The sequence below is a fragment of the Syngnathus leptorhynchus genome, chromosome 3, assembly GCF_054491065.1.
Source record: "Syngnathus leptorhynchus isolate UIUO chromosome 3, UIUO_Slep, whole genome shotgun sequence".
In the NCBI taxonomy this organism is placed as follows: Eukaryota; Metazoa; Chordata; class Actinopteri; order Syngnathiformes; family Syngnathidae; genus Syngnathus; species Syngnathus leptorhynchus.
This window is the reverse complement of record NC_141197.1, coordinates 10,716,280-10,741,013: the sequence shown is the minus strand read 5'-3', so window position 1 is coordinate 10,741,013 and position 24,734 is coordinate 10,716,280. Positions and strand designations below refer to the sequence as shown.

The 24,734-nt window shown below is 40.7% G+C and overlaps 1 long non-coding RNA gene across 1 annotated transcript in view; it reads right to left on the bottom strand.

Moving 5' to 3' along the window:
• Window positions 1-6,448: 6,448 nt before the first annotated feature.
• LOC147059213 (uncharacterized) overlaps window positions 6,449-24,734 on the bottom strand; it is a 39,809-nt gene continuing 21,523 nt past the window's right edge. The window contains exons 2-3 of the long non-coding RNA XR_015065715.1: window positions 7,571-7,761; window positions 6,449-7,429 (exon numbers count right to left, since the gene is read on the bottom strand). This is a non-coding gene — a long non-coding RNA (uncharacterized LOC147059213). The remainder of the gene's footprint in view (window positions 7,430-7,570; window positions 7,762-24,734) is intronic.

Here is a 24,734-nt window from a genome sequence, read left to right as displayed (position 1 = left end):
GCTGTTGAGTGAGCACATCTACTTGAAACTCTGCCTACAGATGGGGTAATGAAAGAACAATTCCCACATCCACCTCTTCAGACTTTATGAATATAAAACCTCCGAGTGGAACGCCTGTGAAACACTTAATGACAATCTAAATCAGTGGGCGGCTTCAATCTACAATGATTAATGGGCTTGATGTAGTACACATGAAGGAATACATGTCGCCTTATTACCCTAAGAGCTTCTCATGTCCTCCTTGAAGGAGAGCGGGAGGTGTGAGGGACCCTCAGCTAGTCCACAAATTAGGTATTGTATTATCTATTCAATATGTTAAAAAAGGGGCATGAGATACGAGTCTTGTCACATTTTTCAGGAGGGGGAAAGTAACTCGGTAGCCGAGTCTTACTTTAATGATCATTACCGCATCTCTGCCGCTAGAGAACTCGACGGAAGCAGTGCCGTGCGTGTTAAAGTGTGTTCGGGTTTGTGTAGAAGCGACAACTTTTTATTAGAGGTGTGCATTTCACTGTTTTATAAATTCCTACTATTTTGTCAAACTCAAATCAAAGGCATCGCGGGGGAAAAGTAATAAGCCAAGCGCGCAGCAGAGTACAAAAAGCACAGAATGTATTAAACCTATGACTACAAAAGCAATAAATATTCCTAATAATATCATGCAGTCATTACATTTTGCCCCACCAATCTTATTTAACTTTAGTTTACATGGCCAATCATCTGCTATGTCAAAAATTTCTAAATATACCAAGAAATTAATGGCCTGGTCCTCATTTGACATTACTCCGGGATCCTTATGCATGTGGGTGGTGGAACTAAGATATGATCCCTTATTAGTCCCACAGTGGGAAAGTTCACAAGTTAAAGCAGCAAAGGAAGGAACAAATTATGAGCACAGGGTTCAATCTAAGACAGAAGATGAGACATTCAAGCCACCTTGTCAGACAAGATCTTTGTTAATGCAAGAAAGTATTGGAGAAGTTTTACTGTTCAATAGATAAATACTTTTTTTAGTTGCTCCCCAAAATTTGTTTCATAAGTGAGCTTCTTGTGAGTAAATTACCTTATTCAAAATCAGGTATGCTAGGTACTCTTTGAAATAAAATCCTGTTAGTCTCATAAGGAAAGGTTCGTATATCGGCCAGTTGGTTTCTGATCATGTAATTGGTATTTGTCCATGTCGAAGGGTGAGATCATTAGGATTAGCTTGGCATGAAATGGAAAGACCGGTGGACCAGCTCATGATAGCAGCAAAAAAGTAAGAATCACTATAAGACTCATTCTACTCCATTACTGTTATTTGTTACCTTGATCTTGTTTCAACCGATGCTTTCAACGCCGCTGTGATTTTGCACTTTAGCGGTGGGAAAGCGGGCTAATCCTCTAAACATAGTTACAAATTGATGACGATTAAAAGCTTTAATGGCAACACTCCTAGAAGTGTACGTGTTGTTCCGTGCATGAAGGCTGAAAAGGTGCATTCACTCCAGTGATTGTTGCCCTCTTCAAGCAAACTGGCTGTCTCGCTCTGTCACCCTCTGGTTGGTTGGAGGCCCAATGGTGATGGATGTTTTTTTTCCCCCTCTTTGTGGAGTCCCTGTACCGCTGCGGCATGCCAGGCAGAATGAAAAGCAGATTAAAGAGGTAGGAAACCGACACATAGAGGATGTTTGGCTGTTGGCTATTGAGTTATCAGGCCTTTTCCCAACTAATGAAACAACTTTCAGCACTGCAGCTTATTAAATATCCCAGAGTCACTGGGCAGAGCTGCCAGGCTCTGACAAAGCTACATTAGATTTTAATTAAAAACAAACAAATCCCCCAGAGCTTTTAACTGTGGAATGATTCCTGTGCGCAACATCGACAGGTACAAAACCTTGAATACGTTAATGGTGGAAGGACACTTTTATTTCGAAAGACATGTATGACATCATGCTGAGAATGAAACACACACAAAACAACAAAGTAGTCCTTTTCCCATCTGAATAAGCACCCCGTATCATTCGACAACTCTGTGCAGTTTTCAAAGCCGCATTTTTTCTCCACACTGACCAATGCGGCTGAACTGGACAATCATGAAAAACATTGGTTTCTTTAATTGAGTGTGACAGCGACTCTACACGCTTCCCTATTTTACGTATGATTGGAAAACTCACGATATAATTGTACGTTACACTGTATATTGTGACTGATTGGTAGATGACGGCTTTATCTCGCATGTCTGGGAAGATATTTTGGTTGGTAAAGCTCATGACATGGCATTTTTGACTGGCTGTTAACTACCTCTGCGACACCATTCTCTGGCAATTACAATTTTGATTAGGGTTAGGGTTACTAGATGCTTGATGTCACTTCTATTACAGTCAAACCCCAGTTTTCGACCACAAATCGTTCCAGAAGGCGGTTCGAGAAGTGATTTGTTCGAATTCTGAATCTATTTTTCCCATAATAAATAATGGAAAACAATTTAATCCGTTCTAAGACAAAAAAACCCCGCATTTTTGTCCGATCGCGCAACTGCAACGCACCGCGCATGCAACCGTAGTGCGCCGCCCACCACGCAATTGCACCGCGCTGGTCGCATTATTGTGACAGATCCGTAGCTGAAATTTAGAAACATAAATAAAGTCCTGATGTACTTTCCAAAATTGAAGAAGAGCTCTGTGTGCCGGGAGCTTAATTTTGTCCGATCGCGCAACTGCAGCGCACCGCCGAACGCGCAACCATAGCGCAATCATGCAATCATGGCTTTGCAGAAATTGGCTATATCTTGCTTGTACCATGAAACATGTCTGTTGGTAAAGCATTTTTGATTAGCCGTTACATCTGCAAAGTTGCAAAAACATTCATTTGCTGTTCACACTTGGAATCACATTAAATCCAGTTTCCAACGGACAGTGAGTTGCAACCTTGCTGCAGAACCCTGCATGCTGCACACTCAGGTTCGACCGCATCGCTGGGTGTATGGCAGGCTTACAGACATTTGCTACAAATGGGAGAAATTGAACAAAAGGAATGACTTCAATATGCTTTATCTCATTGGAGTGGGCGACCCCAGCATTAGGAATGAAAGGATAACCAGTCCAGCCATGAGCATTTATGGACATATGTTGCACAAGCAGCTCTTAGTGCTGGACAGACATGTACGTATATTAACACTCAGCACTTTCTTCATTATGAATATTCATCCTCATTCATATTTCAGAGCTTCCATCCCTGCAGAGGCCTTGCTAGGTTTTGACCAATTTCCATCCCCATTACATAAATGACAGCTCTCACTCCTGGGCCCTGACAGAGGTCCACCCAAAGCACAGAAGGTCCAACGGGGAGGGATCCTCACTTCGTTCCCAGCTGTCCACAAACACTCATTAACAGAGGAAAATATCCAACGGAATCTCTGTGAGAATTTTTAATCACACAAAGACCCTGCTAATTAGGCAGCTGATGGGGCATGGAGAGCACAAGGACGAATTCTTTAAACAAAGGACTAGAAACTTTAGGAGCCTTAATTACTCGGGCAAAGAGTTCATTCCAGAATGGCAGAGCACATCATTCCACTAATGAGACCAAGTGGCAGCACATATTAGTGAGAAATAATGTGGAAAGTTCAATTATATTGTGCTTTTGGAGCCGCTTTTCCCCCCTCTGACTTTCCTTCACCGCTACTTATGTGCATGCAGAAGATTGAGACCGGGCCAGCACCGGAAGGAGGCAGGGGCGAAGGACACACAATCACTGCCACCTGCTCTCTGCTCTGCACGTGTATCTTGGCAGGCTTGATCATCTTAATTGCCCATTAGAATGTTCTCCTGTTTGAAAATGAATGTTATTATGCCAACCGGTTCTGGTGTCTGCTTGAGAAAGACTTACTGCAATTTCACCATTCAATACTTCATGTCCTGAATTGCAAACATGCAATTGATGGGCAATTTTCTGGAAGCAAACGGAGAAATTTCATGAATTAAAATAGGACACAGTTGGAGTTACAAGGTTCGAGCTTCCTTTTTCTGTTGTTTTTTTGGTTGCCATTTGCTCTGTTTACTCACAATTATGTGTCCTTTTGAAACACAATCTTACCTTATTGAGAACATTTGGATTCTACATTGGCTTGAGATGAGAGCACCGAGAACAGAATACATTTATGATTGCCATGGCAACGCCGATCATCCAATTTAGATAATACAATTTACTTGGGTTTGCAAGATTACAAATTGCAATGGCTAGTGTTTCCAGGTCATGTGGACGTGATGGCAATATACACGTTGCATTGTGGCAATTAATTCAACAAAAAATATCAAAAGGCTGAAGTAAAAAATGAAATAAAATAAAAATAAGTGTATAGTGAGTCGGGTAATTCATACCTCAAAGTACCGCTGTGAACAATGTATGAGGTGTCAAGACCTGCCTTAAAATTGACAAGACTTGATTGCTCTTTTTTGTTTTCAAGATGTGCTCATGCTCGCTGGGGTTTTTTGGGTCAGTTTCTTTGCTGTTGCTGAGCAAACATCCACATCATTAGCAACTGTGTAAAAAAATACATTTCATCTAAATGATTGAGCTACTAAATAGTCACATAATGTGTTACTGTGAAGTCCTACTAAAAAGGTAATACATGCATATTCTCTCCTGCATAAAACATTGTATCAAAACTCCTAATGTCCACATCAAGAGGTGCCTACATACCTATTACAGCAAGCAGGAAGCAAATTTCCCGTGAAATAAAACAGCTAATGGGAAATGGACGGCGAAAAGCAGCATTCCTTTTTGCCCACTAAGGTGGAACAAGGAAGGGAGTCAGGCAGACTCGTTGAACTTTCAAATGGCTTTCCACAGAAAAACTCAACATCAACCATCAGAGGTGGGTGCTTAATATGTCCTCATTATGATGTTATTTACAGTCATTTAGGTCCATGCTTGAATGAGGCATTTAATGTTTCTGCTGCTGTCTTTATTTTGAATCTGCAGTTAAAGGAAATAGAATTTGGGACTGAAGGCCACACTTATTGGAGTTCCTGTCCTTGAACAATACAATGAACCCGGAATTAGTCATGATACTGCTGTATATTCACATTGTCTCAGTGGGCTATGCCATCTTTCACTTTTTTGACATTTGTCTTTTTTAAGACCAGGAAGAAATAATATCATAAAATAAAATTCACACATACCCAGCACAATGCTCATCACACTCATAATCAAACCAGGAACAAGTCTCAGTAATATTTCGCCGGCCGAGTGGTTTGACCGAGTCGTTTGATGACCCACTAAAGTGTTGGGAGTCAAAACTTTATTAAAACATTGCTTTATCCCAGTGACTTTTTACTCTCTGCTTAAGTGCATATTCTTTTTAAAATATTGTCATTTGTCGCTAGAAAACGTCCAGACCATGTATAAGTAACTTAGAGGAAATGAATGGATGTGAGCATTTACTTTGCAAGTCGATTGACAATGTGCATACCTAAATTCACCCCTTAACAAATCCCTACATTATTTGTTTAGTGTGTCACTGTGCTTCTAATAAAAACAGTTAGTCATGCTCTGTTTGGGAGCCTTTTCAAAAGAAATACAATCAAATGTGTACTTAAACAGGCAGCACTGCTCTGTGGAAACAACAGAATTTCCTCCCACAATTAATATTTTTTTGGTCAATCAGCGCTAGTACTTATAACCATACCTTGGACCGTAAATTTCTCTTTTCATATCAGAATACGGCAAATGGTTTCGGCATCAAGCTGGATATGTCGTGTGTAAGGGAACTCTACTGTATACTGTTTTGTAATGACCAATTTTCTTTCAGATATGTACTTTTGACAGTTAATGTGTTCAAGGCTGAAGTTAATGAGAATTAGAAACACTTTCTTGAAAAAAAAGGGAGCGCAAGCATTTATCTTATTTTTTTCTCAGGTGGCTGTGCTGGTTAACTACGCCGAGCACATTGCCTATAGAAACCACCAACAGAAATATTGTGTAAATCAAGAGCTTGTTGACTGTTTGCTTTCTTTGTCCTGACTCGCTGCAGAAAAACCCAGAGAGAATTGTCTGACCGGAGAAGACCCACCAGTGAAGGGACCCTATTGATTTTTTTTGTTTCCCCATGCTCACTCTGCTATAGTTGTTTGTTGCTTTTTGTCCAGTGCTTCCATTTTATTTACAGGCAGCAGAATCAATAGAGACTCTTCCTCACCTGCGTGTTTACAGCTTCATGAAAACTTTCAACCTCTGGTTCTCTTGTAGTTCAAACAATTTGACTTCTAATGATTGACAAGTGTAATAGCCATGAAGGTTGCAGGCTAGAACAAGATCAAATGGCACAGACATATATGTTCAGTTCAAATAATAGTGACATGAATGTCATTTAATGATGCAGCATTTAAGGATTTCCTCTTTGTTCATGTAATTTTTTAATTCTAATTATTTTTAACAATTAACAACATCATATTTCCTGGAAAAAAATATAAAATCTGTCCTATTGCAGAATACTTATATGGTGCTTATCTACACCATACATTGCCCAAAACAATGTAACGACAGATATTGCTTGCAAAGGTATCAAGCAGACTCATTACTGCGGTTTTGTTCTGCAGAGTTTTCTTGGCTTAGCAGGAATCTCACATTGCATTGTAGCCGAGGCTAGAATCTGGGTCGGTTATTGCATATGGTGTTGCAAAATAAAGTGATAAAAAATCTGCGGAGCAAACGCTGGAAGGTTAGCTTGCATGCTTCATCGTCTTGGGAACTAAATGTGCCAAGGCCATAGATGGACAACAGCTAGAGTAGATACCATTGCAGGAGTTAACAAAGTTTTTCGTATTGATATCCATGCCAGACGCCTCCTGCCTGAATCATGTGTTGTTCCATATTTTTTAAAAACTATCTTCACCCCCCTGAAGCATTTCAAAAAGTTTTGTACATCTTGGCAACTAAGGACAAAAGCGTAGAGATCGATGGAAACAGCCGTACACATTTGCATAAAGGATGTCTCACTCATGCGATTTATGAGGTGTGCTCCAAGTTTACCAAGAAACGTTCTAATATGAAAAAAAACAACAGCAACTCGTTCTATGTGCAACCCTACTGTACCTCCTGTGGACGTGCAGGCTGTTCCTGCCATAGTACGCAGTGCTCACAATCTCATTTTGGTGCAGAGGGCGCCACACGTTGAATTAAACAGGTTCTGATTGATAAGGTAGTTGAAGGCAAATCTGCTCCCGCTAATTGTCTTTCAAATGCCCTCATTAATCAAAGCGGGTCTGGCCCTGTGACGGGCGGCGCTGTCAGCCTCTCTGCTACCAGCTCTCCTCCGGCCACTCACCTCCCAGCGTGACGCCTGCTTCCCCTCAGTCAGACGCCACTGTCCAAGGACCACGAGAGCAGAGGCCATCCGTCCGTCCGCCGCACACCTGCCTTCTGCCAGACAAGATTTGACCGCCCCCTGCCATTGGGTTGGCCCCAGAGACCAATTTAGCAGCCGCTTAATGATTTATGGCTTCAAGTGGTGGAAATGAGGGCAGCATATGATAACGGGAATAAACACGTTTAATTAGCTCCTCATATGCATTATTTATTTATTTACCTGCACTGATTAATTTATATACTTCTTTCCCCTCCAAGTAATTTTGGTATTCACAGCAGCTGTCAGTGAGTCTTTGTTGTGTGGATGGAGCACAGGTTCTCTCACTTATTTGTTGGCAGGGTTGCAGTGTAAATCCTCAGCATTTGGGTGTGTTTTTCAAGGGTGCGGTTGGGTATCAGCAGGGACCGCCCCTGCAATGAAATGAAAGGAAATGGCGAGGGATATTACACTTTAAAATATACAGTTCCCTGTGCTCCGAGTATAGCCTTGTTTGTGAATTCCCTGACAGGTAGTTCCTCCCCCACTTTTCTTTGAGCATGGGGCATACATTTTCATGGAGGCGCTAATCAAAGCGGTGCGGTGTCAAACAGCACAGCCACAGTCAGTCGAATCGGCCTTGCACCTGGCTCACATCAACAAATCGCCATAATGCTAATGAGTGCTCTTCACCCTGCATCTGTCATGGCATGCATTTAGCGTTGACTCCTGCACTCACATTAACACTGGACAATGGGCTCTCACTCAATTGTAATCTTATTGGAACAGGACAGGACTTTTGCAATTCATAGAAATTGGGCGTTAGATTGTGGACATAGGGTTAACCTTATATCCATAATAAAGGCTAATGCATGGGAATATTTGTTGTTGTTTTAAATGATCAGATTTAGGGTTAGGATCTATGGTTCAGACTGGAGATTATGTTTACGTGCTATGGGTGGGGTTGCTTTATGGATAATGGTTAGGGTTAATCTCAAATACCGTACAATATGAAGCCTAGTGGATTTTGACACTTGACCATTATATCTAGACTAGAGGAATGGTGTCAGGGCTAGGGTTACCTTTCAGGTTTAGGATCTTGGACCTGGTGCCATGGTTTCAGTAACGGTTAAAGAACCCTTGGATGGCACTTGTGTAATTGGTCTAAATATAAAAATGGTGTGAGCACGAAAATTGATCTCAGGTATAGACCTGTCATAGCTCGCCTCTTGGACACTTGAGGCATTAAAATCAGTGAGTGACAAGGAGCTAGTCAAAGAGGTGAAAAAGGCGTGCGTCCAACATATAGAAATGCACCATCCGCTCTGTAAGATCCCCTCCGTTTGGTGTCAACATGCTTCACCCTTGTCCACAAATCCCTGGCCAATGAAGACCTCTCACTGGTCTATCAAGCCCAATTGCTGTGGCTCAGACCCAAGGCGGTGCATTAAAGCCCTCAGCATCTGATTGCTGCTCCAGAGTCAAGTGCTTCTGTCATTCCTGGGCTGTCGAGATGAGGACCCTCACGCTGGCCCTTCTGACCCATTCACTTTGATCCCATTTATAAACTACAATGCAAATACGTACACAAAGGATTCCCAAGTCCAAAAAACCATAACCGACCGAACTTAACACTTGATTTTACATCGGACAGTTTTGTTGGTCTTCATTCAGTTATGTTAAGAAATAAACATACTAGGAGTGTATGAAGGTCTTACAGAAAGGTCTGTTTGGAATTTGGATTTGAAACACAGTTTTTGACCCCAGTCGGCGTACTTTTCCGGCAATCATTTTCCTTTCTTATTTAGGTTAATAAGTAGATAAAAACAAATAATTAGTCACATGAATTGATAGCACAAAACTCTTTTGACCACCTGCATTGTCTCTCTTGCGTTAATTTATCAAGTGTATCACTGGCTTTTAATTTCCCAGTGGTTTATAGTGCTGTTAAATATTTAGGGTACCTTATTTGACTTAATGAGGTGCATAGCAAGTGGAATCACATAATTCAGTGATAGCATCAGTAAATAAATTGCTCGTCAAATGAAACAATAATTATCATGTCACATAAGCATGCATTCCAAATATTTTCTCGTTTTTAGTGAGGTTGCAGTGTGATTCTGCTATCTTACTGCCTATTGTAAATTTATATTTTGATATCATCTACATTTATGTCATCTTTGTCATCTATGTCTTCAATCGATGTTTTAAGAACATTTTGGGACTTTTGCTATCTCCTCCTCCTCAAATACCAATGTGGTGGATTTTCTTTTTTTACATTGATTATACTATCCTTCAAAAGGGAACCATGCAGTGAAAGAAGTGGAGGACAAAAGGAGAAAGTTGTTGGCAACATTTTCATCCTTTAGCTCTGTTGATTTTTTGCAACTTTCCCAGATGACATAAATTGTCCACATTGCTGGCAGGATATTCCTTACAGCGCAAATGAAAAGGATGCACTCGTGTTGCCTGGGAATGAACTGAAGGTAAAAATAATGGGAACGAAAGCACAAATATCTGTTTGTTTGTCAGTGTGCATCACCGCATGGATGTGCACACACTGTATGTGTGTGTGTGCCGCATGGTGGGGTGTAAGATGGAGTGCGGTGTCGTAGTTTGGGCAGAAGGTGAATAACTACAGTGCTTACAGTGTAATCATGGTTCCTGTCAGCATTGCTGCAAGAGAGGAGGGGGCACCCTGTAGACTGGTGCTCCTTGGTGATGAAGTACAGGCACAGAGGAGCGCTCTACACCTGGATATTTATTAACACAGACCTGACAGTAATGAGGCCTGAACAGGTGGGCTGGGACACACACACATCAGAGTGAGGAGCATCCGCCAGGATGCAGAAGGGGAAGAGACGCTGAAGTTCACCCTGCAGGAACGCGGCCCTAAAGAGAGCGGCCCACCCACTCGCGCTCACACCCATCTCGCCCCAAGCGCAGAGAACACCACATGCATGTTTGTTTCTCCTGAACTCTGCTCTAAAAGGCACATGTTTGGACAACAGAGTGATTTATTTCAAATTAATGAATCACAGAGGTACTGGTTTCATTTGTGGAAAGTTGTCAGTTGGCCAGTTAGCAATCAAACAACTACACTATAAATTGCTTGTTTTTGTGGTCATTTTTCCAATTTTTTTTGTTACAGATTAAAATCCATGTCAACAAACTTCTAGAACGGAACGGAATACGAATGCAGGGAGAGGTACAATTTGCTAGCCTGTTATGAAGCTGCCTCTGAATATTTGTAGTGGCATTGCACAGACTTTGCCCTTTAATTTGACAGCAACACACAATTGCTATGCTCTTGTTTACAGAAAAACACCACTTGGTTCTTACAGGACGATAAACTACCTTCAAATTACTGAGACTACAGGTTACAAGTAATGTCCAATTTTTCTTGAAAAGTGCATCTTGAAACTGAAGTTTTAATTTTTAAAGTCCTAATCTCTGATATTAGAATGATAAACGTCAATAACAAAAACAATTCCGCTATGCAGTGAGACCACAAAAACTGAATCGTGATATAGCAAGAGACGACTGTAATACCTGTTTGCTGTTACAGTCCATTTAAATTGGGGCCAAGTAGAGCCATTCAGCAGTTACACCTTTAGCACTGGAGTATGGCCTTCATTGTTATCAAGTCAGACGGACTTGCTGACGATTGTTTCAGTCTGTGCTGAGTACTACGTTACATTCCATGTTGTATGAACTCACTATCTCATTATTAAAATTTGACATATTGCAGAGCACGATATTGGAAAAAAAGAGTTGCATGATCACTCTTGGTTGGAACATAGTGATCTTGAGGCCAAGATACAGGAGACAGGATCTGGCTCTCCTCTCATGCAGTAAGGAAGATGTTCCAGACCTCATTAGGACTAACGACAATACCCTTAACTCACAATATGGACAAGTCCTGGTCAAGGCAGCATCGGGCATGTGTATGAAGTGATTACACGCGACTGATCTGTTGTGTTTGTCTGTCCTCCTCTCCCGTTGTCTTATTAAGAGCCCGGGTGAGGCTAATCAATTTTGTCATGTGACGCTGAGCAGATGCATGGAACAAAGAAGAGAAGGAGACCACTGTGGGCCCAAGGTGCATCTGCGGGGGAGGAGAGAGGAGAGCTGGCCTGCTTGAGCTGATGCTCGCTGATGGCGCACCCTGTCAAGTACCCCGTTCATACTACGAATGGTTGGAGAAAAGGTAGAGGGTGACTACGTCCTACATTTCATGTCAATTCCACCTTAATAATTTGTCACGCGTGACTGACACAAACTGCGGGTGATTCGGCTCCTCGCTCCCACCTAAAATGGCACTTGGAGAAATTCACTTAACTACTGTAGTCAACTCTGAATTCAGTCCTCACTGCTGACTTATTTGAATTTCTCGTGTGTAAAAGCTTGACTTGAAACTGATTAGAGGAAAGGAACGGATGACTGTGCCACATGAACAGGCTTCCTTATTCTGATGTTAAAGCTTGTAACAAAAAATTCTGACTTCCACTTCTCCGAACTTAAAACTCAGGCCAGTGACTATTAACCCATTCTGCTGAGTCTACAGGGAACACTCATTACTTATGCAGACACTTCTAACTAAAAGATGACCTTGGTCTTATCACGATGGGTTCGAGATCTAAGCGAAAGCAGCATGACATTACGTTATTATTCCATATATTTGTTGCAAGTCGACAAATCGCATTGTTCATTTGTCATTGTGGCACAATTTAGGCCACAGAAACCCCCTCAGTATGATATCGATAATGAGATGTCAGAGATCTTTGCCATCTAATCTGTTGCAACAATACATTTAAGATGAGTGTCTTCTCAGAATGTACTACGTGCTACACAGATGAATATCTACCACTGAAGGAAGTATATCCTGGAAGGAAGTTTAGCATAGGAGTAATTGGAAAGGCATGCAAGCAATGTGGATTTAAGTGGATAGCGCACATCCTGATTTACATATCATTAAGAGAGAAGACTTTTTATCGTGCAACGGGTTCCATTTTTAGTACTGCAGTCACATAAGCAGACAATTAGGGCTTGTTAGCTCATCTCTCCCAATGCCTTGCAAGGAGGACAGCGCTGCAATCTTTGGAGAACAAGCAGTTCCGTTTTAAGATCCTATGTTGGGCGCTAAGCCGGTAAACTCCCATTTATGCTCTTGAACACCCGAGATGGAAGGAATTAGCTCTCCCAGACAGAAATGTGAAGCCTTAAGCTTTCCGTATACCTCAGAGATTAATTAACTTCCAACTTTATATGTTAAAGAATATGAGATGCCACTGAAGTGACCAGACATCAACTCCATTAGATTTTTTTTTTTTTTTGGTACCAGGGAGAGGCAGGGAGCCACACGCTTAGCGAGCCACCATCTTCCATAATGCATGTTGGCCCCATCGCTACTCTGACAGCACTTAAGAAACCTACAGCCATTTGAGGAACAAAGATCTCATCCATTTTTTAGTTTTGACGCTCACTGTCTGACGGGGGAAATGGTATGTGCCTCTGTGTTTGCGGACAGGTGTCTGCACGAGAGAGTTAGCGGGGGCAATTAGAAGCATGATGTCGGGCCACTCACAAATGATCTCGGCTCGACACACGCTGCAAACCCCTGTGTATGAGTTTTACTTTTAACGAGTTCTTTTCATGCAGTCCTCCGTAGGCTCGCTCGCTGGCACTAGAGATTCACCATGTAGCTCGTACATTCACGCGTAGGATAAAGCCTCCAATTGCAGCAAAAGGAAGGATACATACTTACACAGCAACAGCATTTTCAAGAGGAAGAAAACAATCTTCAAGCAGGACAAAATAGGGTATAAAATTGTTTTGGGGGAGCGACCTACAAAGAGTGGACAGCTCAAATTTCCATTTCTGTCCATGTCAGACAGCTTAACATCTGAGTCTCACAAATAAGCCCTTCTGTTTTTTGCTCAAATGTGTTTTTGATATGGTTAGAATGCCATTAGATGGGCGAAAGGATAGGCACCACTCTACACCGTGAAAGATTTTGGAGGCTGTCTGCATGTGGTAATTTGCGTCCATTTTCAACAAAGATCTTTTTTAGGATGAAAGAGGTTCGCAAAATCCAAGGAATTTCCAAAGCTTGGAACATTGCATAGCCATTAAAGGGAGTCGCGGCTGGATGCATAGAGGCACCTTGACTCATAATGAAAGCCACTACAGCCTGCTATACAAACAGATTAAACACTTTAATGAATGAAAATAATAATGATGAAACATAATTATAAAGTGTAATATAAAAGTATAACGTATGATTGCGTCAAAACGTTGCAACAACTATACCACGATGCGAGCCTTAAAAGGGCGTGGCCGAGACTGATTTTCCAACAGTTCATTTGAAAAACATTCATGCAGACAGATTTTACATATATGATATAAAAGACCTATTTTTGTCAACACTACCCTTCATGTATATTTGTATTGTGGCAGCGATTAACTGGCAAGCGCTACAGAATACGCCTGGCTGGATGTTGTATATTTATAAAACATATCCTGCACATGTCCTGTAGTTGGCTCACATAATATAATCGAACAAACAACGGGATAAAATACTTTTGCTTAATGGTGCACTTTTTTTTTCACAAAGAGCAAACTTTCAAGCTTCTTCAGGCAAGCTATCTCTAATGTTTGGCAACATCTGAGGTGGACTGATTCTTATTGCACATTAAGTGCTTTTAGACACAAGAGCAAGCAGCGCATGTCGTGAGGGATGCATTAGGAGACGATACGTGCTCCCTCTTTTATTGATTTCTATGGGCCTTTTAATTTTAGGCTTTCTCACTTAAGGCTGGGTTGAGAATGTGAGAAAAGGCTGGCTGCATATCCAGCTGTTAATGCGACAACCATGTTCAATTAAAAATATATGAAGCTACAGATTCAAATCACCATGAAAGTAATAGGATTGTTACAAAATACAAGCGCTGTCTTGCAAATGTTTCTCCGAGGTCTCATTTTGAGGGAGAAAGCGGTCATGGATTAGTCTGCCAAAGACCATGAGTGAAGCAAAATGAGGACAATTAATCCCTTGAATGCTGACAAACCTGGTGGACGCAGCTAATTGGCAAGAGTATGACCTTTGCTGAACACTGACCACTCTGCTACTTGATAACTTTTCCCCTGACTGCACGGACTGAATGGAATTGCTGTTTTCAGCCATAGCAACGATAGGACCGGCGCCGCACGCTTAAAGAGAATGAGGGTGCAAGGTAGCGCTGCGCAAAGATACTCCAAGTCAAGCTCATTAACCTCGGCAAAAGAGACGCTACAAAGAACCAGAAGATATGCGTGGCATCGGATCACATCCTGAAGAGCAGCAAAGCTGAACTTTCAGCTACTGACACAGCACCGCTGGCATTTCTTATATTAGCCCATTTTGTCCGAGGCTGGTGGGATGAGAGGACAATGTGGAGTCATCCATTATGCTGTAATTATTTTTTTAAATATCAAAAGGAGGTGATTTTTGCTCATATGGAATAAACATGTACAGTATATGCCAAGGCACCCATCAATTAAGTCAGTCATTGGTAGCTTGTCATATTTGGAAGCTGACTGAGGAGTAAAATAAATGTAAAATCCCCCAAATACACACAAAATGGAGGTGGGCTGATGTGAGCTATGACATCATTACATTGTCACCACACGCCTTACCGCCTATCTTAATTTCTAAAACATCTCATCCCGTCGCCTATAATCTTGACCAGTTCAAATAAAGGCTTTGTAGCCGGCAGGTGCAATCAGAGTGATGAGTAAACACATACGCTATGTCTATCTTGCCTATTAATCTGAGCAGCCAACTGTGAGGAAGGCTTAGCGGCCATATCTGCGTCGGTCCACATAGCGGCCCGTCGGTGTCGCCTCCTGTTTGGATTTTATTGAGAACCCGGGATGGTTTTTGCAAAGGAAGCACAGATCAGAGCCCAATGAAAGTGGCTGTTTTGTTGAATATTTTGAAGCTGACAGCTTTTCTTGTAGATCTGGATACATGAGCATCTTAACCTTTAAGCCTGTGAAAGATGATGGAGAGACAGACGGAGACGTAGATGAAATGATGAAATGAGACCGCTTACCATCAAAATGTGACACTAAGCACATTCAATAGAAAGTGGGAAGTCAACTGAAGTTAATATGCTTTTGCTTTTTTTGCTCAAGGTAGGAAGGAATCAGGCATTTCAGTTATCAACCTTTGAAGAAAGGCCAATAAAAGATTTCAACTTTATGCCGATGGCGTTTGAGTCGACTTTGGGACCAAAATACAGCTTCCAGACAACTTGCAGAGAGCAAAGCAAATTTCATGCTCGATTCCAACTCTCATTGCAAAAGATTTGCATCTATATTCTGTTATATTGGCGACTTAGAGCAGAAACTCAATCCTGTCCTGTTTTACTAAAATGGCAACGCAGACATTTTACAGCAAGAGAAAAACCCAGGTCCTGGCGGTTCCTGGTATGTGCAATATATGCGGCTGCACAGGGGACCATTCAAGCTAAGGCTCAATTAACTTCTGCTCAAGGCGTTAGAAATGAAATGCCCAAATACTAAAGAGGAATAGATGTCATCCAATTTCCATTCCTGCACATAGACGATATTCAGCATGGGTAAACCAGCAGGTAGAAACATCATTCAATCATTGAAATAAATGGCATTCATTTTGCTGCAGAGTTGTTGAAAGACATTTTATTTCCTGTGGTATCTTGTGTGTGGGACGACAGGTATGAGTTGGTGGTTGGTTGAAGCATGAAATTGATTTCAAGGTTGATTTAAGGGTTTCTTACACCCCCCCCCCCCAAAAAAAAAGAAACACAATATAAAAATAAAAGATATACAAAATAATTAATTACATGTTTTGAAAAATAAGAATGAAATAAAATCCCGATGGTATCATGACTAATTTACTATACATTTTAATGTGCTAATTTGGTAGGAAATATTAGAGTAACACGAGCAACATTTTAAGAGTCTGTGTGAGGTGCACACATTACGGGAGGTCTGACCTGTGAGACCTATTAATAAAGAGATGATTAGCATTTGTTAAAACTCCTACATGGAAAAGGTCAGACTTCTGTTCCGACACGGCAGGATGAAAACATCCCACTTTTTGGTGCCGAATGTCATGATTTGAATTAAGATTGTCAGATTGCCTGTAAGCTCATATCACAGAGCAGGCGTCATGTATGACCTTTTCAAGGAATTGTCATTTTCCACCCCTGTGATGCCACCATGGCTGAGTGGGGGAGAGAGGCCTGCTCTTTCGTCATGTAATTTGTCCTGGCTGTTATCATTCACACTGCGCTTCTCCCAGCCACTGGCCCAAATGGCTATGTAACTACGGACCAGCAGGCTGCGACTACACAAAAATGAGAATGTGGCTCTTCAGGCTCCACTCTGTGCTTTGTGTGGAAATGTTTCGGCTCCGCTCTGTTGTTGGCTTGAGCATCACACTTGTCTAACCTGGCATAGAGGACTTTAAAGCTGAGTGTATCACAGCTGACCATATTTACTTTTATGCCTGCTCTCGTGAAGTAAATCAAAAAGTGAAGCCAACCAATGTTGGCAGTAAAATGTTTGACTCACACTGAACGAAAATATAAAGCACAAGAAGAGAGGAAAATCAATTTTGTGTTAACATTTCTCAAAGTACGAAACACATTTTTATTTTACCTTGAACATGCATAAACCAACTTCAGTTCCTTTTGCCTTGGATAGGGAAGAAGACATATTCACAATTAACCCTTGAAATTAAATGCAACTTTACTTGAATATTTGTAAACAGACAATATAAATGGTAAACAATCCAAGATAGATAGATAGAGAGATAGAGAGATAGAGAGAGAGAGAGAGAGAGAGAGAGAGATAGAGAGAGATAGAGAGAGATAGAGAGAGAGAGAGAGAGAGAGAGAGAGAGAGAGAGAGAGAGAGAGAGAGAGAGAGAGAGAGAGAGAGAGAGAGAGAGAGAGAGAGAGAGAGAGAGAGAGAGAGAGAGAGAGAGAGAGAGAGAGAGAGAGAGAGAGATAGATAGATAGATAGATAATTGTCATTATGCGTTCAAAGAAACGCCGTGCTTTTAAGAGGCAGGAAAAGAGGGACATTTCTTCCCCGTCAACGTTCTGGATCCTTGTTTAAGTGCTAATATTTTTTAGTGTGTCCATCGTGGAATAAGAAGGAAGATGCACTTGATATTGCTTTTACTGACATTGACTTTTCATCAGATGGCACTTGGAGGATTGAGTATTTGAATTTTATTCAAAGACAAATCCCTCATAGCTGCTCAAGTGTGGCATTTAGGACATTGTCCTTGGTGCTGGTATTACAGTACATTTCAGTGCTGCCCCGTCCGTTTCTTTCCACTGGCTAGATAATTTAGCCTAATCCACATTAGCAATCACTCCAGTCAGTCCATGTTGTGTGGTGGCAGGCTTTTCTAATTGCTTGGCATTACTGGCTGCTTTACTTGTAAATTTGAAGAGGAAGAACATCATTGTGCTGCATCCAAGCAGCAAATGAACCAATTAGCTTAATTTCCAACAAACACAACCAGCACTCTACTGTTACTGCTCCCTCTATTGTTTGTCAAGCGAAACAAGCAGAGGATGAGCACTTTGGGGGTTATGTATCGATGATTAGGGCGACATGTTGGCCCACAGTTCAGAGGTGTAGGGTTTGGGAAATTACACCTGTATGTCAAGGAACCACTGTACAATACGTAAAAATATGCAAAAAGATGAGTTGACTGAATGGAACTTGTATGATTCTGTGAAAAAAAAAAAATCACAGAACTGAAACAAGTAGAAAGTAGTTTTCCAAACTCCAACTCACTGTCCAAAAACTCCTTGCTTCCCATGAAAGTCTTAGATTCACAGCAGTGGTGTGAGTTGACTTCTAAAGACATCAACTTAAAGCTGTTGACTTGTACGCTCTCTTTTGTTGTCACCATCCCTGGTGCCTGTCAGTCATCTACAGTCGCTGTTGGAAAGTCCACATGGCCCAAGGGTGCCACTACACACCAAAGGACGCAGACATGACAGACTGATGATAGTTGCTTTAGTGTAGCATATCATTTTACCAATCATCTGAATTTTGCTTATGTGATGTTGGGCTCCTCTACTCCAAGTGTCAACTCTGTTGGCCTACTTAGGTTGAAAGTGATGTTAAAAAAAGGAGCTGATGAAAATCATCACGTCCGAGCCCAGTTGACAACTCAAGCACTAAAAATGAAAGTGGAAAGGCAGCCATATTAAACTTTGTTCTATACAACAAATGTGAACACTAATATGACAAGAGACTCTGTTGTTGTTTTGGTCAATAATGGTGGCAATAATGTTTAGTTTCAGTCGTTACTCTCTGTTCTTTCGTTTTTTGTTGTTTAACCTGAAGAGTGTGTGCAAATCCATCACACTGCGGCTTCCTCTTTGTCATTCATGAACTTCTTTGAACCAAACATAGGATGAAAAATGCACCTCTTGAGTTTATGTGTCTTTAAAAAAAACACAAGTGGCATCTTTTTATGCATACCCTGCTGTGTATCTGGTGGGAGATTCAAAGCTTTCCTCTTCAAAACATGTCTCCGCTCTTCATTCCGACTTATAAGATTTTGCACCCTGCTATGCAAAATGCTTAGAGCCTGTTTGGTAGTTGCAGCAGTAGAAGAAGTGACTGAGCTGCTAAACTAGACAAAAAGGTCAATCTGAACCACAATGAAACAATGCCAAACTTATTTTGGTCGTCTTTGCTGGCTATCTATGTATCTAGTTGTGGCTAGTGTAATTAGGAAGCTAATTAAGCAGTTCACATATAAACTCATAACAGAAGTCACAAAAGTTATAATCGGTATTAGGAAATGGATTATGTAAGGTAAGGCACCACTGAATGCCCTGGGACTAATCCACACCCTGCTACCAGCTAGTACTGGTTAGTAATTTCAGTTTCTGCATTGTACGTCAAATTTTCCCTGTAATAAATCATACAAAAGTTCTTCCATATCTAAAATTACATTTTTCAGTCATTAGGGAGTACTGTAGATTTGTGGAGGAATTAAGAACAGAATAAGGTATCTTTTGTGAATTCATGCAAGATGTGAAAACTTCCAGAACTGCCATCACAAAAGAATGCCTTTAAAGATACTCTATTCGAATCGAAACAATTTTCCCCTTCCTAAAAATCCCTTTGGAATTAAAGGGCCCTCATTTCTTATCTCTTTTCGTGCACTGAACAAGGAAAACGTCTTAGTATCTCTTTGTCGATGTACTGATTGATTTATAAGGGCAACCTTACAATTTGTAGATTAGATTTAAAATATATCTTTAATTAGACGTGTCCTGAACCGTGTCTGACACACCTCATAAGTGCGCTGACACGCCTCCCGCAGTGTTTCCGTGTATCTTTGTCCGAGTCTCCAGTCCAATAAATCACTTGACTTTGATTCCTGTAAACTGGCAGCCTCTTTTCACACGGTTTTGTGGAATATTTACTATCAGCTCGCCTGTATCGATTCCTTTTGTGTGCTTCATCAATAAGATAATGGCATTCTAGAGCCTACTCTGAATAAAATTAGTGAGTAGATATGTCCTTCAGATTAGAACAAAGACTTTCTGGACCCTTTTAAATTAGTGGAACAAGTTATGTGGCTTGGTATCAGCAAAGTATTGTATTGCCCATGCCATGCATGAATGCTACGCTTGTGCAATATTGTGTATTTTTTATACATTTGTGTATTTTTTTTTTAGACATTTGTCAGGCATCAACTCAAACACTTTGCTTAAGAAGAGCACAGATTAGCAACCTCCTCCACTTTTTGTTGATACTGCTGCCAGTTTCTCCCTACGCACATTTAAAAGCTTTTCATGCAATAGCCCTGGGAGAACTTTGGAAAAAAGTCTAGATAGTGAAATGAATAACGACATCAAATTTGGGCATGTCTCATCTTACCGGCTGGATGCAGCCTTGCCAAATTGTGCTAAAAGCATGAGAGCTGGGGGAGGTTGAGATGTTTGTTCTAATTGACGCAATAATGAATGCTCACGGAGTCGGGCCTTGGCTTGGATCGGGGGCTCGGTGCCAGGATGCTTTTTAAAGGAGAGCAATCTCTGCAGCAGCCCTTGGCGCTTGGCACCGCCACTTGCTCACAATCTCACACAAAAGTGTGCAGCAAGGACCTTGAGATAACCACCCATGAAATCTCTCATCACGTGCCTTTGATTACTTGTCCACTGGTTTCTGTTGTAGGCTCGGTTTGCTTCAAATGCAGCAAACAGCATGATTCGTTTGACAATGACTTCTTCATAAGAACATTTGGCGAAAGGGGCCACACCCCGGTTTATATACCGGGGTGTCTATCATATCCTGAAAGATATTTATTTTACTGTAATGAGAGTGTTTGTATTTTAAAATCAATTTAATATATAACGTCTTGTTAGTTCCTATGAAAAAAACAAGCTGAATAATAACAATAATGTCATTCAGTTCCAATGTGATCATTCATTGCAGGGCCATTGGGGAACTTTAGATCAAAGGTCACACTTGTTAAACTGGTAAACCGAAAGGTGAATCAGTCGATTTCAAGCAAGTCTCAAGACGGTGAGCTAGTGCATTGACTGACATACTTACTTATATAAATTAAATGAACTTGAGGTTTCTGTCTCATCAATTTACTTACTACTCACACTTTGGGAGTATAAAAAAAAATCTAATAAAATGAAATCCCAGATTACTTATTAAGAGGATTTAAACACATTTCCAAAACAGGAGCAACACTCTGTTGGGTTTATAAATGTTGTGTTGATATTGTGTGTTCCTTTAGCGTAAGTTGTTTGTGTAGTCTATGCGCCAATGTGTGCTTATGCGCGTGTGTGCCCGCTGGGGTTGAAGACTGAAGCGCTTTATTAAAATGATGAGAGCAAGTTCAATTTGAATCATGCAGCGCCTGTCAGTGGCTTCTCGAATTGCAGGGCTGATGAAATTGCTCTTGCGGTTATTTAAAAGGAGTTGTAATCCATCTGAAAATGCTGTGATATAACCCATTTAATTTCTTATTCCTCGCAGCAATAACACTGAGTAACAAAAATCTATCAAAGCTATGCAGCCTGGTGATTTAGTAATTATCTGTATTTTACATTACTGCAATTCACTCTGGATTAATTGGAGTCTTATCTGAACAGAGTGGCAGGTCACTTACCTCCATCCAACACAATGTGTTTTCATCTTAATCATCCACCTCCACAAGCTCACTCGTGACCTGCTGTGCCAAGAATGATTATTTTTTTCTGGTGCACATAATCAGCAGTAAACATGGATATGCATACTGAAACCACCAGCTGTTTTAAGCAGTTCTACAAAATTAAAGTTTAAATGCTCTGCATATGAGATGCTGGCACATGCAGCGGCACGTTTCCCATTTAAAGATCTGATATCAGCAAAACAATGAAGTGTTGCTCACATTGGTGTGAGATATGTGGTGAGAGGTTTGGCAGTCCAGTGATATAAATAAATAAATAAATGAAAATACAGTCAAACCTTGGTTCTCGACCACAATCTGTTCCAGAAGGCGGTTCGAGAAGTGATTTGTTTGAATTCTGAATCTATTTTCCCATTACAAATAATGGAAAAGTTTTAATTCGTTCTAAGACAAAAAAAAAAAAACGGCCTATTTAAAGCAATTTTTTCCTTTGCGCATTTCTGTCCGATCGCACAACTGCAGCGCACCACCGAACGCGCAACTGTTGCGCGCCGGCGAACGCGCAACCGTTGCGGGCCGCCGAAGGCGCAACCATAGCGCCGCGGAACGCGCAACTGCACTGCGCTGGTCGCATGATTGTGACAGAGCCGTCGCTGAAATTTAGAAAATATCTTTTAAGTCCTGATGTACTTTCCGAAATGTAAGTGGACCTCAGTGAGCAGGGAGCTTAATTTGGTCCGATCGCGCAACCGCAGCGCGCCGGGCGCTCACTGTCGCATTGCTTTAAGAGCGTCTTTGTGTTTTAGGATGGTACTTATCGTTGATTTTGCCATGCAAAACACCTGAGCTAACTCGGACACACACACACCAGATTCATATTTTATATATATATATATATATATATATATATATATATATATATATATATATATATATATATATATATATATATATATATGATATATATATATATATATATATATATATATATATATATATATGTATATATATATATATATATATTGTTTCTTTTACCTGTCCAATAAAACCATTAAAAAACATGGAAAATATGTGTTACATGCAGCAGTGACTTTATCAGAGCAGCGCAATGGAGAAACAAGGTACGTAAAAGAAAGAACAGGGTGAACCACATAGTTAGTGTCATGTTGTGATTCTTATTTGGGAGAGCATGCCAATATATCCTGTATTGATCAGCTGTTTAAATTGAGTTAATGTATGAGCGATGCTTGGTGTAATCCCTAATGGCAAGAATGCCTGTAGGCAGCGTAGTGGTAATAAGACACTTTCTCACTCTTGTTTTCATCCGAGTGGACTATCTGACATATGATACTGGTGGAAGGACTGCTGGAAATAACATAATGGTGAGTAAAGTAGTATGACTAAGGTAGTGGAAGTAGTAGGAGTAGTATGAAAATGTTCCGCAAGTCGAACAGTCACCAATATCCATGTTAAGAGTCCATGTTAAGTTTCTGAAGACAAATATGTGGTTGTTTTAAATATACAACATGTATTTGTCATTTGAAAACTCAGTGTAGCTCACCCCTGCGCAGATTTAAACCCGATGTGATGCCAGTCTTGCATTGCGCATGTTCATCAAGAAGTAGACTTTAAAATGCATTGTATTTTTCCCTTTTTAAAATAGAGACAGCTGTGATTTCAGAATTTTCTCACCTTTACACAGACATGGATTAGATGGCAGCTATGACTGCATCAAATTAACTGTTATGGTTTAAGCTTTTCACAGTCATTTCAACACAGTCCATCTGTCTTTCAATAGTGGAATTGTTTTTGTAGTATACAAATGTGCTGCATTATACTAAAAGCTATTTTATGTTGCTTATTTCATTTAGCAACGTGTGAGAGCCTCTTTGTCAATCCTTGATCTTTAAAGTGGTATAAAACAAAGGCAAAACCTTTGTAGAAATGAAAACCCCAGAGACAAAACCTTGAGTTGTTTAGCCCGTGATTAAAAGTGTCAGTACCTGACTCTTGACAGGGCCAATCAAGCTTCGCCATCTGAGATGTTCTTCCCATTAGCCCGTTGGCGCGGGTTAAAGTGTCTTGTCTACAGCTGCAGCGGGCACAAAATGATAACATACATTGATTTACATAATGTAGGGCCTCCTGACTGAGACCCGTGCACCCATCTAAATGTTACGGCTTTAGGAAATGATGAGCAATTAAGCACCCGCGATTTATAGTTCGGCTATAATATGAAAATAGGCATCGTCATTTGTGGCTTCTGCTAGTGTGCGTGTTGTGTTCTCTGTGAAGTCTACCACACCAGACGTGCTTCCTGCTTGCTGGCGGATAAAACACATAAAGGACTGTCCTCACCGAGATTAATTGATTCCTTCACATTTGGATTCAGTTCAGAGAAGCAGAGAAATTGGTTGTTTTGACTGAGGCATGGCTCGTATTCACTCAGCCACTCACGGCCTAAAACACACAAAAGGTGCCCCGTTTGCTGAGTACACAGAGGTTTAAAAAATCTCTCTACATCGTTTTGACAAAAACTTTAGTGTCCGTACGACTATTCCAAATGTAACGTATACGAAACCTTTAAAGACACAAGCTCCAGGGCTTTTATCGTTTCATTTTCTTTCTGGCTCTCGGTTGCCCTGGTGGAGGTCTGTGCTCTACTTATTGCAATTCTTGTTAATCAATACATTCATTTTGATGATTGTTAGTATGATGCTGAGGACTTATATGAATATTTCACATGATGCCTTTTAGAGTGAACAACACTATAAAGTGCCTTTGGTATCATCATCAGAATCACTCATTCATGAAAATGTAGCCGAATAATGAAACCCCGAGGTCTTATGAGTGGCCAAACATTTTCACACATGCCAGCAGTACAATTATATATAGTATCTCATAAAATGTCCACCCTGTTTACATATTTTGCTGTGTGCATGGATGTTGTCTGCTGTGAGAGCTTGACCAATATTCATATCTCACAATGTATCATCTACTTAATTGACTGAACATGCTGCTTGTTGATAATCTATTTTGAAGGGAAATGAGGAAATCTCAAAGGCACTTCTAATTATTAGCTAATGAGAAGTGACCCGCGAGTGCATTGCAGACAGCAGGTTAAAAAAAAAAATCATTTTCACATCTTTTCAATCAAAACCCATTTTCCAATTCAAATCGGTTTTCGTTACACTCCTTGAATGTAAATAA